We start from the raw sequence: 15,317 nt of genomic DNA on the forward strand, positions 1-15,317 counted from the left end.
GCTTTCCATATGCAAAGCACTGTATTAGGTAGTATTGCTATACAAAGATAAAAAATGACACCATACCTGCCCTTGGGGAACTTACATTCTACTGTTTAAGGATAGGAATAGGCCAAAGATAGGACTTGTCTTTTGATTTCATCAACATAGGGAACTCTCAGATGAGGAAACTGCCTCTGCCAATGCAGGTCAGCAGCTTCTCTGGAACTTCTAGTCTTAGAGAGTGTACAAGGGCACTGAAAGAGTGTGACATGCCCATGATCACAGACCCAGTATGTGTCAGAGGCAGAACTTGTACCAAGGGCCTCCTGAGTCCAAGGCTAGTTATTTGGCCACTATGCCCATATTTGATAAAAATACAACTGATATCATTTCAATGTCATCTCAGTGGTATGGATACAGAATGCAACATATCATTTCATTTCATTTCAATTCAGTAATCATTTTTCTTTAAGCATGACACTATGCTAAGTGCTAAGAATGCAAAGGCAAGAATGAAAACCAGTATCTGACCTCAAAAGGGGAGGGGGGAGGGAGCGGTATTGAGAAAGGCTTCAGAGAAAGTGGCACCTGAGCTGATCCTCAAAGAAAGCTAAGGATTTTAAGAGATGGAAGTGATGAGGGAATGCATTCTATGCACACGGGAAAGCAAGTCTGTGTGATTCTGATTAATTTCTTCCTCCAAGCCTTTCAGAGAAGATCCAACAAACTCATTGGAGGCTTTCCTTGAGTTCTTTTACTATTTTGTGGATAGCAGTACAACATATAGGCTATCTTTCTTGATATGTGGCCAACCCAAATCATCTTCTACACATGTCCTTATTGATATCTTTTACTCCACTTCTCACATGAAAGTCGTGTTGACAAAATGCTACACATTTCTTACATCCACTGTGGGTCTTTTCGCTTCCCATTGAGATAGGTACAACTATATGTTCACAACATAGTCATCCACATGTGAAAAAATCTAAGTGAATGAAAAATATATATTTATATATTGCCCAGATCACAAAGTATGGTGGTATGGTTAGCTTACTGAGCTAGTCCCTTAGTATAGACATCTTGGACAGGTGTCAGAGATGGACAATGACCTGAGCCTAGCCTTGGAAGGAGAAGATCAAGTTGGATCCCATTTGGGAAAATGGGGCACATTGAATAATCCCAAGATATTTAATACTAAAATGCAATGGGTACAATATTCTCTCAGTATAGATAAAGAAACACAAGGATCCCCAGAAAACCAAAATCTTGGATAACCCAAAGAGTAATGGAAAGATGCTTAAGGGGTGTAAGAAGACTGAAGTATAGTTAACCATGCAGGTCAATGCGTGGTATACCTAGTAAACTCAGAGTTAAAGCTAACCTTACTGTACCTCACCCCTGGTTCTCCATCTCCTGACCCTAGACCTCTGTGGTGGCTGTGCCCTATGCCTCACCTCTTCTACTGAGATTTCCTTGTTTCAACTTTCAAAGCTCAGCTAAAATGAAATCTCCTTTCATGAAGCCTTTACTGTTCTCTCCCCCATTACAAGTGATTTTGTATAAACGTAAATAGATGATGTTTCCTCTGGTAGAAGATAAGTTCCTTGAGGGTAGGGAGTCTTTCAGTCTTATCTTCATATCTCCAGTGCCTGGCACAGAGACTGATATGCTGTCAACACTTACTAAGTGTTTGTTGATTGAAAGCTGGAAGTGATGGAAAGGTTTCCAAAATGAAAGTTATCTCCAAAACAAAATCAGGATGCCAAGTAATACCCAGGCTTTCATAGGCCAATTGCTTGTCCCATATACACATCAAATTCAGCTTGTCCAAAGTAGAACTTATCGTTTTGCCATCAAAATCTGGAGCTCCCCCTAACTTTCCTATGTGATGATTAAAAATATGAGAGACGTAGTTTCTGGGTAATGTAATCATTTTATTAATAAGGCTGGAGGGTTATTAATAAAAGAAGGTCTATGGTGGTCTCTCTCAGACCAAATACCCTTCCTGTCAGGTTTTGATTCATATACCTTTCCCACTGCAGGAGATTCATCGAATAACAATCGAATCTAATTGGTTAACATCATTCAAGTCTAATTGACTTGACCTGATTTCCAGGCTTATATTAAAATGAAGTCCAGGGATGACATCAGATAAAGAATGTAAGACACCTACTCAAGCTGATCAGGCTAAAATAGCTTCCCTCTAGATGTAGTTTAATCTCATCAGTAAGGGGGGTGGGAATGGGGAGAAGATGGGGAAAGACTAAGAAAGAAGAGGAGACTGGGTTCCCCAAGATATCGATTGTTTTTTTTTTAGTGAGGCAATTGGGGTTAAGTGACTTGCCCAGGGTCACACAGCTAGTAAGTGTTAAGTGTCTGAAGCCGAATTTGAACTCAGGTACTCTTGACTCCAGGGCCGGTGCACTGCGCCACCCAGCTGCCCAAGATATTGATTATTAATAATTATTTATCATACCTATATCTTTTGAGAGCACTACTACACTTCCAAAGTTTGCAGCCTTGGAGTCAACCCTAATTCTTCTTCCTTTTCCACCATTCATATCCAATTATATGCCACCTCTTGTCAATTCTATCTCCCCAAAGTAGCCTGAATCTATCACCCCACCCACTTTGTTTTACTTGCAAGGCCATTACTCTAGTTCAGAACCTTATTGTTTCTTGCTTAGAAGTATAACAGCTTCCAAATTGGACTCCCAGTTCTTAGTCTTCCCTCTCCAATATCTCCCATCTCCCATATCACTGTCCCATACCACATTTTTATTTCAAGTCACAAGTATTTTATTATTATTTATTATCAATCTGTCCTTCCCACCACCCTGATCCCCAAAGCTAGGCAAGTTAGGGGTTTTTTGTGTGTGTTTTGTTTTGTTTTTTAGTCCCTCACATATCCATACAATCTGGCAAAATCAATTCCCACCTTAAAAATGTGTGGAAAATAGATGTCTCTGTATTTTAAGTTCATTGCCTCTTTATCAGGAGATCAGTAGAATGTTTCAGCTTCATTCTTTTGGACTCATGGAATTTTCATTGTGTTGCTCAGAGCTCTAAAGTGTTTCAGGTTGTTTTTCTCTATAATGTTGGTATCATTTTATGAAGTATTCCCTTAGTTCTTTCACTTCATTTCACATCATTTCATAAAAATATTCCCACTTTCCTCTAAAATTATCCATTCCATCATTTCTTATGGCACAGTATTATTTCATTACATTCAAATGCCCCAATTTTTTAGCCATTCTCAAATAGGAACACAACCCTTAGTTTCTACTTTGGAACTAGCTGAAATTTGCTGATATAAATATTTTTGTAACTTAGATCTTTTTCTTCTTTCTTTGATTTCTTTGGGGTAGTGGCCTAATAGTAGGTCATCTGGGTCAATGGGTATATGCAATCTGGTAACTTTATGGCTATACTTTCAAATTGCTTTTCAGAATAACTAGACAAATTCACAGCTCCACTAACAGTGCACTAGTCTACCTATTTTCTAACATGTGACATAAAACCACAAAATTGCTTCAATATGCATTTCTCTATTAGTGATTTAGAACATATGATCATTGATAGACTGAATTTGTTTCTTTAAAAATTGCCTCTCATATTTTTTGACTATCTATTGGAGAATGGCTCATCATATGCTAAATTTGAATCAGTTCAGTTGAATCTTGGAAATGAGAGATTTATTTCTTTTTAAACTTGTTGGGAAGATTCCCCCCGCCCCACATCTGTTTCCATGCTCATTTTTACTACATTGGGTAATGTTAAAACATGGTTTTATATAATCACAATTTTCTATTTTATCTTGTTTGATCCTCTCTATCATTTCTTTAGTCATGAAGTCTTCCCCTATCCATGCATCTAAAAGGTAATTTCCTCCTTGCTCTTCTTTTTTGTTGATGAGCTTTGTCTATGTTTATTCCCTTAATGTCTTTTTCTTGTCTTATTGTTATAACTACAATAATGGCCATCCTTGCTTTATCTCTGTTGGAAAGGGCTCTAACATTTCCCCATTACATATAATTTTTGCTCTTCAGTTTCAACAAATTTTATTTTCTATATTAAGGAAAAGTCCACATTTCTATGATTTCTAGAGTGTTTAATAGAAATGAGAGTTAGATATTGTCAAAAGCCTTTTCAGCATCTAGTGATGTAATCTTTTAAAAAATCATTTATATTGTTAACATAACTTATAATCTTCCTCATGTTAAACTATTCCTATTTCCCTGCTTTAAATTCAATCTGGCGATAGTGGATCTTTCTAATGTGTTGTTATAGACTACTTACTAATATTTTATTTAAAATTTTGGTCTCAGTGCTCACAAGGAAAACTGGTCTAGGGTTTTTTTCCCTCTGACTCTCCTTGGTTTAAATATCAAAATCATATTTGTAGCCTGCAAAGTAGAATGGTACCTATTTTCTTATTATTAGTTTATGTAGAATTAGAATTATTTATTCTTTGTAGGGTAGATAGAATTCATTTGTGAATGCATCTGGACCTAGAGGGATGTTTTCTTCCTTTGGGGTTTCATTTATGGCTTTTTCCATTTCTTTTTCTGATATTAGGTTACCTAAAGTGTCTATTTCTTCTTTTGTTAATCTTGGTATTTTATATATTTTTTGAAAATATTCCTCTATTTCCTCTATCAGGTTTGTAAGCATATAGTTGGGCAAAGGGATTTATAAAAAATATCCTTATAATTGTATATTTCTTTCCATCTTGTCTTCTTGTACTTTCCCCCTATCTTTATGCCAGCTTCTCTCACTATAAATAAGCAGGTGGAAGTAGAGATGGAATTTGTCTGCATTTGTGATCTAAGGGAAATAACCCATTTCCTCTTTGTTATAGCTCTTCTCTTCTCCTTACCTTGTCCCTGAACCCAAGTTTTTATTCTTCCTTCCTTTCCTTTCAATTCTCCCTTTATGTTCTTCTCTCAAATACTCAAGCTTGTTTTATTTATGACTATTCCCTTATCTGTCCTGAGCTCTATCTTAAACTTCCCTTATCCCTTGTTGGTATCCATCCCCTCCTATTTTCCTTTTAAGTACATGTGCAAGGGGTGGATAATTATATATTCAGTCTTCCATTATCCAAATCAGATGAAAGTGAGATTCATGGGATGCCTGTTCCACCTACCCCTGGTTATACACTATTCTTCTTATGAACTTCTATTATGCAATAGAGGTTTCACTCCCTTTCTTCCTCTTTCTCTCCAGTATAAACCTGTCTCATATGTTTGTCTTCTAAAACCCTAAAAACAGGGGGGCGGCTAGGTGGCGCAGTGGATAAAACACCGGCCCGGGATTCAGGAGTTCCTGAGTTCAAATCTGGCCTCAGACACTTGACACTAGCTGTGTGACCTTGGACAAGTCACTTAACCCCCACTGCCCTGCAAAAAAAAAAAAAAACAACCCTTAAAACAGAACAAAACATTTTAACTATCATTTTAACTTTTCTCTATGACCCTTAAAGATTTTAGAGTTCTGAGAAGACATTTGTTTCTTATCCTCCAATAATATATAAACAATTCATTCCCACATATACCCTTTCAATTATAAAAATATATGTACCTTCCTTTGTTCCCTGAATTTCAATTTCCAAATGTCTATTCAGTTGGGATCTTCTCATCAGGAGTGTACGGAGATCCTCTATTTCATTAAGGATCCAATTTTTCTCTCTGTGAGATTATACATAGTTTTGCCAAATCAGTTATTGTTGGTTGAAGTCTTTATCACTTGCCTTTTGGAATATCATATTACAAACTCTACCCTTCTTTTTAGTGACAGCTGCTAAGTCTACCATAATCTTTACCGTGGCTCCTTGGTATTTGTACTCCTTCATTGGGCTGCATTTGGCTGCATTTTTCTTTCACTAAGAATCTCTGAGTTTTAGCTCTGATGTTCCTAGGCGTTTTCATTCAGGTTTGGGTTTTTCCCCTAAGGGTGAATGGTAGATTGTTTATATTTTCACTTCCTTTTTTCAATGGTCCTAGGAGTTCTGGGCAATTTTCACTTATACTTTCTTGGTAACTAGATTTCTTTTCTGATCATAATTTTCAGAGAATACAGTAATTCCTAGATTATCCCTCCTTTATCTCTTTTCCAAGTAAATTGTTTTTCCTTTTATGTTTCTTAAATTTTTATTACTTTTAAAAATTTGGTTTTTTGTTTTGATATTTCTTGTTGTACGGTTGAGTTATTAGTTTTTGTCTGGCCCATTCTAATTTCCAGAGCATTTGGTTCTTGAGTGAGGTTTTTGCCCCTGTTTTAAGTTGTCATTTTTCTTTGCCATTCTTTTCTCCCTAGTTTTTCCATTCTGTCTCTGTATTTTGTATCTGTATCTCTTCTGTATTGTTTCATTTCCTCCAGGTATTCCTGTACCTGCAGTCCCTGCCTTTACAAAGGCTTGTAGGATTTATTTATCCAGTGGGTATCTCTCAAACTGAAGTAAAGCTCTGCACCAGCGTGGTTTTGGTGGTGCCTACCCACTTCTGAGTAGTGGGGCCAGACTAGGCCTCTCCTACAAAAGACTCCCGGGCTCTGTCTGCAACCTCTCAGGCTGGGTCTGGGGCCTCTCTCTTATCACAGCTCTTCAGGACATCTCCCTGATGTAAGCTGCTGGGCTCAAGGGTTACTGCTGTGCAGACTTCCACAGGCTTCCCGGCCTTCTCGGGCTGGATTTTAGCTGAGGCCTTTGTCCTGCAGCTAGGCTGAGACTATTGGTGACCCTGTGGGACTTCCTAAACTCTCCGGGACGAGGCTGCGCTCTCTGCCAGGCTGGGGGCCGTGGCAAGGCCTGTTGGGAAGTGAGCTGTCCTCAACCTTGGTTTTCCTGGAGTTTATGGTGAACCGGCCAGGAAGGCCTCAAGGCTGCTCCCACAAGCCAAGGCTTTGGAGCCCCAGTCTGACCTAGCTCTGTAGCAGGAATGCCCCATAGTCAGTTTCCTGCAGCCTCCTGGCCCTGGTGAAGGCTCAGGTTCGGCAGCACTAGCACCGGCTGAGCTCCAGCGGAGAATTCTGGGACCGCTCGAATTCTCCAGGGGTGTCTGCGCGCGCACTGCGCTCTGCACTCTTTTCTCTAAACTCGGGCTCCGGGTTGTGTTTCTCAGGATTTTCTCAGGACTCTGGATGGGTTCTCTCTGCAGATTTCTGTATTAGGTGGGTGAGTCTAGAGGTGATTCTCTCTGTGAACTAATAGAGTGGTGCATTCCTATATTTGCAAGGGATCTAGGATGTCTGTAGCTCAAAGCGACCAATTCCTTCCCCCTTCCTCTTCTGCGGTGGTTAGTGTCAGAGTAGCAGCCAAATAACCTTTCTGGGGTGCATCTGACCAGTTCCCTGCCTTGGTAAGGAACTTTCAGAAGATTCCCTATTACCTCGACAATTAAACACAAACTCTTGGATTCGACATATAAGGCTCTTCGCAATCTAGCTACAGCCTACCTTTCCTGACTAATCACACATCCGTCAGTGTTCCAGCTCAACTTACTAATTCCTCAGTTTTGCTTTCTAAATGTGGTTTTGAAGTGGGAATGGATTTAATTGGTCATATTGATCGTGAGGTGTCCCAAAGAATGACAGGACTCAGTGACTCAGTTTCCCAAGTTTTATTAGAAGAATGGTGGCCACAGGGAGAAGCACCCAAAGGAAAAAAGTAAGGTGTCTTGAATAGGGAAAGGGAAAATGGTTATATTTACAGTGAGAAAAGTAGGTTATTTCCTCATTATCTTAATCTCCTCCTTAGGGAAGTTCCTATCCTAATTTGGAATTCTTGGGGGTGCTAAGATATCCTCCAAGGTGGGTACCTTTTTCACTATGGGTGTGTTTTGGGGGTTTAAACAGCATAAAGTGAATCTAAGGACAAATTTGATCTTTCTGCACATGTTTGTGAAGACATACTTAAACTTGTCAGCACCTAAGGGTCTCTCTGTTTATGATCTCTCTTTACTTTAAAATCTGGTTTCTAGGTGCAGTTTCTGTTTCCTGTCATCTAGGAATATTAATGGTTATTAATGGTTAATGGTCCTTGGTTATCTTCCCTAAACTTCTGTTGATGGTGTTGGTTGATAGGAACTCAAGCCCTCTGGTTACAGTTCTGTTGATAAGATCTCAAACCTTAGTTTCTCTGTTATGAATTCAAGCCTGTTTATCTGTTAACCCTTTTTAGCTACTGTTGATCAAGTCTTAGGTTATCTGTTAACCTTTTTAGCCTCCTCCATCAGTTTCATGCCCTTTGTGCAATCTGTCCCACTTCCTCACCTATCTACACCTCTTAGAATCTTTTGCCTTCTTCCAGGCTTAGCTCAAGTCAGCAGCCACCACAGATGGGAATTTTACCTTTTCTGGTGCCACTTATCATTACTGCTTTATTTTCTCAGATTATAATGTATTTATTTGTCTATGTAAATAGTGAATCAACCTGATGGCTCCAGTGGCAAGGTGTATATCAGGATGATTGGAGATGGCCCCAGATGTTTAAGGAAATTGGGGTTGTGACTTGCCCAGGATTACACAGTTAGTAAGTGTCTAAAGTGAGATTTGAACTCAGGTCCTCCCAACTTCAGGGCCAGTGCTCTATCCACTTCTCCACCTAGCTGCCTCTTTATATTCTCAGCACTTAGCACACTGCCTGGAACTTAGTTGGTGCTTAATAAATTGAACTGATCAATGTTAGTGCTCTCTAAAGTCTCTAAGGGTGGATCTCGTGTGATTAATTGTATGAATTTTGGGTCCCACATAAAATGTAAGCTTCTTAAAAGCAAAATTATTTTTTTTGCTTTTTCTTGGTGTCCCTAGTACTAAGTGCTTGTTAATTGATTGATTAAGGCACTTATGCCCTGGCCAGAGCCATACTGGTCCATGAAATAAGATGATTCTATAATAATTAATGCCCATATAGGGGCTACACTGAAAATTGCAAAGAACATAATAACTCACATTTTTATAGCACTTTGAAGTTTGCAAAGTACTTTCTTCACAACAACCTTATGAGGTAAGTCATCCAGGTATTATGCCTCTGAGAAGCAAATCAATTCGCCTATACTCCACAACTAATAAGTACCTTAAGGGGGGCAGCTAGGTAGCCGGGTGGATAGAGCATCTGCCCTGGAGTCAGGAGGACCTGAGTTCAAATCTGGCCTCAGACACTTAACACTTACTGGCTGTGTGACCCTGGGCAAGTCACTTAACCCCCATTACCCCTCAAAAAAAAAAAGTACCTTAGGGAGAGTTTCAATCCAGGTGCCTTTTTTCCAAATCCAAGTCTCTCTCTAATGGGTCACTCTGACTGAGAAGGGCCTGCACCTGATCTGAATTCCACCTTTCTCAGGATGAAGACTTTTCTGGGCTATACTGGTTTCTCCCTTTAAAATCAAATGATTTTTTGATCCTCCCCTGTGGCAATAATTCATGGGACCAGGAGCTGCTAGGTGGCACAGTGGATAGAGCACTGGCCCTGATTCAGGAGGACCTGAGTTCAAATCTGACCTCAGACACTTGACACTTACTAGCTGTGTGACTCTGGGCAAGTCACTTAACCCTGTTTGCCTTGGTTTCCTTATGTGCAAAATGAGCTAGAGAAGGAAATGGCAAACTACTCCAGTATCTTTTCCAAGAAAACCCCAAATGGGGTCATGAAGAATTGGACGTGACTGAGAATGACTAAACAACAACAAAACCCCTTCCCAGTTCTCATATTCAATGATTCTTTATAGAGCATCAAACAGATGTATGTGGAGATAACTCAGTGTCACTTTTCTTCCAAGGAGAAAGTCATTCAAAACCTCTTACAAATGTAGAATTGTTTTCATTGGTATAGGAACTCACAGGTAAGAAAACTTCCTCTAGTGATGCAGGTAAGCACCTTCTCTGCAACTTTAAAGAATTAAGAGAACTCCCCCTAGAACAGTGAGAGGTTGATGCACCCAGGAACACACAGCCAGGCACTGTGCTGAGCTCTGGGGATTCAGAGAAAGGCAAAAGACAACCCCTGCTCTCAAGGAGCTCAAATTCTAATGGAGGAGACAACATGCAAATAAGATATAGACAGGATAAATTAGAGATTATCACAGAGACAGTTGGGTAGAAGAATGGGAAATAATAAAATAAATAATGTAATTTGCTTTGCAACCATAAAGCTAAATAGATAAATAGTATAGATATATACAGATATATTCACTAAGATGATAATTATTACATAATAGTTTATATAATAGCTACTTCTATTAGTGTTTAAACCCCGAGTATCTCTCTTTGAGGACAATAAACAATAAACATATTTTTAAAATAATTTCTAATTTAGTTATAGTTCATTTTTACATGCAGTTATAATTATTTATATAAAGTTCATTTTATTTGCATGTATAATTTGTCTTTCCTAGTACCCTGCCCCAACCCCATTGAACATAAACAATTAAAGAAATAAATAGATGAATAGATAGGTAGATAAATAAACAAATGAATAAATAGATAAATGAATGGATGAATAACTAAATAAATAAATAAGTGGGTGGGTAAGTGGATGGGTGAATAAATAAATAAAAATAGGGGGGCCACTAAATAAATAGATAGATAGATGAGTGAATGAATAAATAAATGAATTGGTGACTAAATAAATGAGCCTCCTCATGAGCATTTATAGTCCATAAAAATAAATTCCTGCATTGGCCAAGCCCCAAAATGTATCTCTCATTTTTTTTTCTTTTATTTATTTATTTTTTTTTTTTGGTGAGGCAATTGGGGTTAAGTGACAGTTACACAGCTAGTAAGTGTTAAGTGTCTGAGGCCAGATTTGAACTCAGGTCCTCCTGACTCCAGGGCTGGTACTCTATCCACTGTGCCACCTAGCTGCCCCTTCTCATTTTACTTTAAGTTCATCTCCCTTGTGGCTGGAGGTAAAAGATATATTTCATCTTCAGTCTTCTGAATTTCTAGTTTTATCATTGTATGGCAAAAGTCTAAAATCTTGAAAGATTATTTTTCCTGTGCAATGCTGTGCAACAATTATGTCTTGCCTCAACATTGTATCTCTCCAACACCTACCACAGTGCTCTGTAGGTACCTAATAAATGTTTGCTGTATAGAAAATGATTAATATTAAATATTCCAAATGTAACTCATATTGGCAATCTTTTAAGTCCCAACTAATTTCCATTCATTGCCAGAGTTTAAAGACTCATCCTCATTTAAATCTTCTTCCTTTAAATTATTAACAGGGTTTCTAAATGATTATGGCTCCCTAGTAGCCTTAGAATGTAAATAGAGCACTGTCTCTACATTATGTTCTATTTCTAAAAGCCAGTGAGTCCATATGTTTCCCTAGTCTTGCTGGTTTAAAACATCCACTCAGAATATTATAAAACATTAAGTGATTCAAGTAGCAGAGATCAAACCATGATCAAATATATCTGGATCTTTCAATAGCACACTCTGTCCGTGCATGTTTTTTCTTAATTTTGTACTCTACCATTTAAAAAAGTATTCCCTCTAGGAGGCAAAGAAATGGACTGAACGACCTCTTCCATCGTATATTCAACTTTCTTTGCTTTTAGCCTGAGTCCAGTGCTGGGTTTATTGATGTTTCTACAGACTTTCAACATTAAAGAAAGTTGGGTCACAACACAAATGAATGCATTTCCCTGTCTCAGCATCACCAATGACTTCTTTACTTTGCAAAATCAAGGGATTTTAGTTAATCCTACAATTTCTCTGTCATTGATTATATTCTGAGCAGTACTATTGTCTCTATTTGGTCAGGGCTTATGCTCTTTCACTCTCAGTGTCTGGAGCTAAAAGGAGAAAGGCCACTACACTCAGGTGATGTCCTGGAAACATTCAAGAGCTGAGATAATTATAATAGCAAGGCCAAGCCTCTATCCATTAAGCCTGATTATCATAGTCTGCTTTTTAATTTGTTCATGCTGGAACTGGGGATGGCTCAAAGTTTCCTAGAAGCTTAAGTCTTTTACTTTGCAATAGATTCTCCAGAAAAGGGAAGCAGGGATTTTAAGGGTATGGGTAGGGGGAAATTGGTGGAGAGGAAGTGGTAGGAAATAAGCTTATACAACACACATACATACATGCACACACACACGCACACACAGGTTTTCTTGTAACAAGGGACAGTTAAGCAGAACCAAACACAGCAACCACATCTGACAGTGTATACAATATTCATACCCCATAATTCACCACTTCTCTAATGAAAGAAAGGTGCTGAATGATCGTATTTGAAACAATTAGATCTTCAGTTGTGTGGATGAATTGAACTTTCATTTGAGCATAGTGTATCATAAGCACAGGAGTTATTACCCCAACTGCCACTTACACTGGTGACCTTCCTTTCCAATGCTAACTCTTCCACCTGTGTTCTTGATCCCATCCCCTCTCCCTTTCTTTGGGACCATGTCCCATCAGTGATCTATTTCTTTAGCACATTCAACAAGTCTCCCTGATCTTGGTGTGGGGGAAATAAGGAAGGAAGGGGAGGAGGAAAACAATTTTTTCCAATGGCTCCCTGTTGTTGTTGTTGTTGTTGTTGTTTCAGTTTGTGTCTGATTCTTTATGACCACGTTTCGGGTTTTCTTGGCAAAGATACTGGAGTGGTTTGCCATTTCCTTCTTCAGCTCATTTTGCAAATGAGGAAATGGAAGCAAATAAGATTAAGTGACTTACCCAGAGTCATACAAGAAGAGTCCAAGGTCGAATTTGAACTTGCCTTCCTGAGTCTACTATTACCTAGGGACTTTTCAGTTTAATTCTTGTGGTTTCTAATAATGCTTTATTTCCTCTTCTTTTGTTGTGAATAAACCTTTTTTTTTTTCATTTTTCATATTAACTGTAACTGGCACAGCCAACTTAGGGTTTAGCCAAACTGGCCTCTTTCCTGTTCCTCATACAAAACATCTCATCTTCCATCTCTTTGTCTTTGCACTGATTAACTCCTACACCTAGGACAGAGGATACCCATCTCACCTCTGCCTAGTTTCCTTTAATATTTAGTTCAAATTGGGGGGTGGGGCAGCTAGGTGGTGCAGTGGATAAAGCACCAGCCCTGGATTCAGGAGGAACTGAGTTCAAATCCAGCCTCAGACACTTGACACTTACTAGCTATATGGCCCTGGGCAAGTCACTTAACCCCCATTGCCCTACCAAAAAAACCCCAAAAACAAAAAAACAACAACAACAAAAAAGATTTAGTTCAAATGTCTGACTTTGAAGCCTGGTCCTTTCTAGTTCTGCCCTTGAAAAATTAACCTTGTACTTACTCTGTATGTACTTATTAATGTCTATGTTGTCTTCTTCACTCCCTATGTTATGCAATTTCCTTGAAAGCAAGGATCATTTCATTTTTTTGTTTCAGTTCTATTCCTTATACAAAATATAGATTTACAAATCTCTCGAGTTTAAGTTCGCTATTCCCTCCATAACACTACTCTATTTTCTGAGTTTGTCCTAAAAAAAAAAAAAAAAGACAAAGTGAATCAATTTCCCCCCAATTGCACCACCAGTTGGTCATTTCCAGCTGCTTTGACCACAACTATCATCAGTCAGTGTTCTGAGTCTCTTTCAGAAGAAAGGGAGAAGGGTCACAGGGGCTTAACCTTACATCCAGGCCAAGGAATTGCCCTATAAAATGACAAAGCAGCCCTTTGAACGGATTGATCACTCATTCCTTCCCTCAAGCTATAGCACCACCCCACGACACAGCCATGGCTGCACACCAGACTCCCTCTTTCAGGAAATTACCACAGCAGCAGCAGGATGTTCTGACGAGTTCTTGCTTGTGCTGATTATTTCATAGACATACAGATAATCATAGAATCTTAGTGATGGAAGGGAACTCAGGGACCATGTAGGCTAAACCCATACCTGAGCAAGAAATTCCTTGCTAACATCCAACAAGTGGGAATCTGTCTTTTTCCTTAAAGACCTCCAGAGATGGAGAACTCACTACTTATCAAGGCAACCAGTTTCACCTTGGAATGGCTTTCATTGTCAGGAAATATTCTCTAGGGGCAGCTAGGTGGTACCAGTCCTAGAATTAGGAGGACCTGAGTTCAAATCCAGTCTCAGACACTTACCAGCTATGTGACCCTGGGAAAGTCACTTAACCTTGGTTTTCTCCAACAAAATAATTTTTTAAAAAAAGAAAGAAAAAAGGAAATGTTCTCTGACAAAAAAAAGCCTAAATTAGCTTCTTGATAACTTCCTGACCCACCTTCTACCCCCACCCAACTTTGTTTCTCATTCTACTCTCCAGAGACAAGTAGAATCAATCTTCTATTTGATAGCCCTTAAACTACTGGATGAAGGGGGCAGCTGGGTGGCCCAGTGGATAAAGCACTGGCCCTGGATTCAGGAGGACCTGAGTTCAAATCTGGACTCAGACACTTGACACTTACTAGCTGTGTGACCCTGGGCAAGTCACTTAACCCTCATTGCCCTGCCAAAAAGAAAAAAGGAAAAATGAAATACTGGATGAAGACAGCTATCATTTCCGCTACTGAGTCTTCTGTTTTCCAAGCTAAACATCCTAGAAAGTCATATGACATGGGTTTAGAGTAAAAACAAGAAAAAGGTTGGTAATGTAGTATCCACAGATTTAGAGCTGGATGGGATGATGTTAAACGCCAAGAGGATGACGGCTTCTTCTTTTGTTAGAAAACATTCACACAGGGATAGCACAACATTCAGTATGGCCATTCTGCACACATCTGCCAAGCAGTGAAATCCTAAGACTGATATCCTGATGCAGACAGCTAAGCTCCAGAATCATAACTAATGATCAATGAACCAATCTGGTCATCAGAAGCCTACCTGCTTCTGCCATTGACTTGTTTTGTATGGCTTTGGACCCATGGTGTCATCTCCTCCCAAGGTCTTCAGAAGGTATAGAATATAGTCTGTGGATGTACATTTCCCATATTTGGGTCAAGGATGAAGCTGCTTAGTTTCCTTTGTGTTGACTGAAGCCTTCCTGCTGAGTGGCAGGATAAAGGGGAAAAGAAAGGAAGGGAGAAGGGAACAAACATTATTTTTTTCCCATATAAATATTTTATTATTTTGAGTTACATTTAGAAATAATTGTCAACATTTTTTTTTTGCGGGGCAATGAGGGTTAAGTGACTTGCCCAGGGTCACACAGCTAGTAAGTCTCAAGTGTCTGAGGCTGGATTTGAACTCAGGTCCTCCTGAATCCAGGGCCAATGCCTTATCCACTGTGCCATCTAGCTGCCCCCTCAACATTTTTTAAATAAGATTTCTAGTTTCAAATTTTTCTCTGTCCCTCCTCTCCGTCCCCAAGACAGCAAGTAATCTGATAT

Source organism: Dromiciops gliroides, chromosome 6, assembly GCF_019393635.1.
Source record: "Dromiciops gliroides isolate mDroGli1 chromosome 6, mDroGli1.pri, whole genome shotgun sequence".
NCBI classification, from domain to species: Eukaryota; Metazoa; Chordata; class Mammalia; order Microbiotheria; family Microbiotheriidae; genus Dromiciops; species Dromiciops gliroides.